The 4,944-nt window shown below is 44.7% G+C and overlaps 1 protein-coding gene across 3 annotated transcripts in view; it reads right to left on the bottom strand.

Moving 5' to 3' along the window:
* LOC122554443 (5'-AMP-activated protein kinase subunit beta-2-like) overlaps positions 1-3,262 on the bottom strand; it is a 46,106-nt gene extending 42,844 nt beyond the window's left edge. Inside the window, exons 1-2 of one of the 3 annotated variants that reach the window (XM_043699503.1) lie at positions 2,830-3,258; positions 2,304-2,373 (exon numbers count right to left, since the gene is read on the bottom strand). The gene's annotated coding sequence lies outside the window, so the exon portion shown is untranslated. Of the gene's footprint in view, positions 1-2,303; positions 2,374-2,829 lie in introns of all 3 variants that reach the window. The other 2 variants (XR_006312998.1, XM_043699502.1) reach the window with 2 other exon arrangements.
* Positions 3,263-4,944: the final 1,682 nt, after the last annotated feature.

Raw genomic sequence — 4,944 nt, 5'->3', positions numbered from 1 at the left:
TCTGACAAGGGGGTCGCGGGGGGAGTGGTCTCTACGGAAAGCTGATAGGGGTGGGGAGGGAAATATATCCTTGGTGCTGGGGTCTGTTTGGAGGTGGCGGGAGTGACGGCGGATGGTGCGCTGTACATGGAGATTGGTGGGGTGGTAGGTGAGGACCAGTGGGGTTCTGTCCTGGTGGCGGTTGGAGGGGCGGGGCTCAAGGGCGGAGGAGCGGGAAGTGGAGGAGGTGCGGTGGAGGGCACCGTCGACCGCGTCGGGGGGGAAATTGCGGTCCTTGAAGAAGGTGGCCATCTGTGTTGTACGTATTTTGAACTGGTCCTCCTGGGAGCAGATGCGGCGGAGACGGAGGAATTGGGAGAATGGGATGGCGTTTTTACAGGGGGCAGGATGGGAGGAGGTGTAGTCCAGGTAGCTGTGGGAGTCGGTTGGTTTGTAGTAGATGTCCGTGTTGATTTGGTCGCCTGAGATAGAAACAGAAAGGTCTAGGAAGGGGAGGGAGGAGTCCGAGACTGTCCAGGTGAATTTGAGGTCGGGGTGGAAGGTGTTAGTGTAGTGGACGAACTGTTCAACCTCCTCGTGGGAGCACGAGGTAGCGCCGATACAGTCATCAATGTAGCGAAGGAAAAGATGGCGGGTGGGGCCAGTGTAGTTGCGGAAGATGGATTGTTCCACATACCCTACGAAGAGGCAGGCATAGCTGGGGCCCATGCGGGTGCCCATGGCTACTCCTTTTGTTTGGAGAAAGTGGGAGGATTCAGTAAGTTCACAATCAAGTTGTTACCTCAACAACATCTTCCTGCCCTACAGTCCAAAATGTACTGATCTCAAAGTTTTAACTATACTCATTAACTGAACATCTATGACTTCCTAATACATGGATCTTTAAAAAAATGGTAGTGAAGAAAGTATTCATGACAGATCAGCCCCCATAAATAAATGGAGAGAGAAGGATGAGAAAGAGGACCCCATGAGGGACATGACAAGACTCTGGGTTTGCCTACAATGCAAGGACTCCAGCTGTTCAAAAAGGTAGCTCACCACCACTTCTACAGGGCAATTAGGAATGGGCAATAAATGCTAGCCTGGTCAGTGATACCCATATCCCATGAACAGATTTTTAGAAAACAGAAGAAAAGGGATTGGCAGATTATAGTAAATCATCTGTGCCGATCCTGACTATGGGGAACTTGGCCCGAGAAGCAAAACTGGGATCTCAGCCACCCTTACCAGATGGATATCCACACTGCAAGACAGACAAAGGGAAAGGTCAGTGGCCAAACTCAAGATGCTCACACCAGACACTGATCAATGGCCTCCAGCTGCCTGAATTAAGTGGCCAACTCCAAAGTGAACCACGTGTTAGTCCTGGTAGTCCCAGACACACACTGGTATTGAGCAACCCAACCTGTTCATTAGGTCAGAATGCAAGAGTCAGAGCAGTGGCAATCAGACATTTCAAAAGGGTGAAAGAGAGAAATTCCCATAAAAGTGAAAGGATGAAACGAAGATACTAAAGGCTGAGTGTAAAACAGAGAAAAAGACTTTAAGGAAGTGAGAGAGAGAAAAATAGATAACCCTGAAGATCCAAAGGGGCCAGCACAAGAGGTAGAGGGGAGAGGTGAAGGATCAAATTGGGGTTGGAAGACTCCCCTCCCCCCTTCAAACAGCATAGGTAATCATAAAGAGATGTCAGCCCTAGACGCGCATGGTCAATTCTGCCAAGAGACCTAGAGTACTGTTTAACTTCGGAATATCCTTCCGTTCGACTGGGCTGACACGTTTGTGCGCAAATTGATGCAGCTAGGGTCCGGGATTTAGCAAAACGTGAGGTAAATTGGATGAGCGGGGAAGGCAAATAGTTGGTTCAAACTTGACCGTGTTTGCTGCTCGTTGGCCTGTCATGCAATTTCCCTGCTCCAGGATTAAGACTCCGCTTTGCAGGTCACCAGCAACGAGTCGAAGAAAAGGCGGAGGGGGTCTGGCGGGTGAGTGAGTTAAGGGGTGGCGGGCGGATAGTGAGAAGAAGAGGGCTTTTCTAAATCTTTAATCGTTAGGGAAAAATACTGAACTTGTTTGAAATCTGAGCCTTAATAAAAACTATTTAACGTGCTTTAAAACTTTTTTTCATATTTTAATGTCGGTTTATTTTAACTATATAGTAAATATTAGTGGTTTTGTTTCTGAAGTGGCGTTACTCTTTGGATTTTAAAACTGGCTAACATTGGTAAATGTTTTGGGAAGCACTTGACCTCGGCTCAACAGGCTAGAAAACATTCCAAATTCACACCACAAAATTTGACTACCTTTGTTACACTCCAGACCAGTGTATATACATTCTTCCCCAGGCCAGTGTTTCCTCGCAACTTGCAATTGCTTTAATAAAAAAAAGTAGCGTTGTAAGATAATGCAAAATGCAGATGACGTGACGGGTACACGAGTTGTTCTTATAAGGTATTTCGATTTCGTTGCGGGTGACCTCCACATACTTATACAAACCGAGTGGGGGGAGGGAAGGTGTTTTTGAATAATAGTTTACAAGGCGCACAACAGCTTGAAGTGAAACACTTTTGTGTGGCAGCGAAATAGGTGGTCAGCTTGCATTTGTAAATATTGCAGCTACATTTGCCACGAAGCAACGAGACAAAAGGGCTTGAGCAGCAAATACAGTTTGTGAGCGCAGTCCGGCCTCTGCTGTCAAGTACAAGAAAAGACAAACTGACTCGACACGACTCACTGTTTAAGATCCTACAAACGTCGTCAACCCGCGTCTGAACAGGAGGAACGAGGCCTCCTTTAAAGGCGCGACTAAATTTAGGTCCGACAACTCACCCCTTCGTTTTGCTTCGAAGGAAGGGGACGTTGAAGACGGTGACAAGAGCTGGGACACTTGCTGATGTGCTGTGCTGCCCCGGCCTCAGGGACGTTATTAGCCGGGACAGGGGTGAACCTGTTGCTCTCGCGCTCTCGGTCCCGCCTCCCCCCCAGTCAACCGCCGTGACCGCTGCGCGCGCACGCGTTTCTTTTCACCACCTCCCCCCCCCGGGCGCTCCATCAAGGTTCAGGCCAAGTACCTCATGAAGAAGGCCATCTAAATTTGAACATTCAGATATTGCCAATATCTATCTCCTGCCCAGCATTAGTATTCTGCCAGAGGGGCTAATCTTTTAAATTTTTAGATATTTGTTTGCATTAGCAGCAAGGGATTTCAAGTTTGAATTAAACATGTACGACCTACTTCAGTGCACTAGCAGCCACTGCTCAGTGTCGAGTCAATGAATATGCTGTTTATGTTACGTATCCTGTATTGACATCAATGTTTGTAAATTGAATAATTATAACACTTTTTAACAAAATATCAGTTTTATCTGTATCAATATTTTGGTTTCAAAGAACAAAGTATATATTGTGTAAAATTAGGCCATTGAAAAATATAGGTTACAGAACAGATTCAGATGCAGCATCATCATAGGGCTGGTTTCTAGGACTGATAAATATTTTAAATAAGTTTAATTTTAAAGATGTTAAACTGTCTTTCAGATGACACTCTTTCACAATAGTGACATTTTAAAAAAAAAATCAATACAATTACCTATGAAGGACTTGCTGAGAAGTGGAGGGTGGAGCTGGCCAGAGTTGATTGGAAGGGAAGACGATGGAGCAGCAAAGGTGGGAGCTTCTGGGGGTTGTTCAGGAGGCAAAGCAGAAGAAGAAACATTCTGCAGGGAGGGTGAGGCAACATGGCTGACAAAGGAAGCCAGGGACAGCATGAAAGCAAAAAAAGGTACAATTTGGAAAGCCTTTAAAAACCAGCAGATGGTGATAACTATAAAAGCACAGGAGGAAGACCATGAAATATGAGGGTAAGCTAGCTAGTAGTACAAAAGATTGCATATAGAAGTTTAGATGAATAAAAGAAAAAAGAGAGGCAAGAGTGGAGATTTGATTGCTGATAAATGAGTAGAGTAACTTTATTTGTTGTTTCTACCATATACAGCTGATACAATCAAAATGAGACAGCATTCGTCCAGGATCAAAGTGCTATGTGAACATATACTTTACATGAGAGTACAGTCATACACAGGGCAGCATAAGGTGCATTGAAAAATGCAAGGCAGCAGTAATTCCTGACAAGACAAGACAATAGGCACAGTGGTGGACATTTTGCAATGTAACAATGAATGATCAGTTATAAAATGTTGCTTTAGCAGCAATTCAAAAAGTCGTCCGAAAATTGCAAATGGAATAGAGTGCGATCATACAGTTTTAAGGAGCCCGATGGCTTGGGGAAGAAACTATTGCGCAGTCTGGCGGTGCAAGACCGAATGCTCCGGTATCTTCTACCAGATGGTAGGAGGGAGAAGGATTTAAATTAAGAATTTTGTTAGAAACGAAAATCGCTTCTCAATAATCGCTCTAGACAAATTCAGGAAAACAAAGTTTTATTAACAAGTCAAGTCTGCAGAGTCGGGCACCCTTAAAGAAAAGGCGCGCTGAGGCTTACAAAGTCTCCATTATATATAGCACAAGTCCCTCCTCTCCTTGGCTCCAACAAGCCATGAGGTTCACATTCTTAAAAACATCATTATTTTTATCACAAAGTCTGCAACAAAAGGCTCCAGAGTCTCCAAAGTTTGTTGTTTTTCTCACCCTGTAGTCTTATCAGTCAAAGGCTTTAATCTCGAAACAGATGTCTCAAGTCGCACTCCCATCCTGGAGTCTTATCAGCCAAGGACTCATCCTTCTCTGCTGTGTGAATGGCTTCATTAATCAAGAGCCTGCTCGCTTTCACTATAGCTCACAAATTGTCAGCATTCTGCACAATTTAAACTACTCTACTTTTGAGTATATAAAATGGTTGTTAGAAAAGAAACAAAGGTTTTGTCTTCTATTATAGATCAGTCTGTGGTCCAGGCACATCTTAAAGTTTAAACCAAAATTACCTCT

Source organism: Chiloscyllium plagiosum, chromosome 11 (genome assembly GCF_004010195.1).
Source record: "Chiloscyllium plagiosum isolate BGI_BamShark_2017 chromosome 11, ASM401019v2, whole genome shotgun sequence".
Taxonomy (NCBI): Eukaryota; Metazoa; Chordata; class Chondrichthyes; order Orectolobiformes; family Hemiscylliidae; genus Chiloscyllium; species Chiloscyllium plagiosum.
This window is presented reverse-complemented; position numbering and strand designations above follow the sequence as displayed.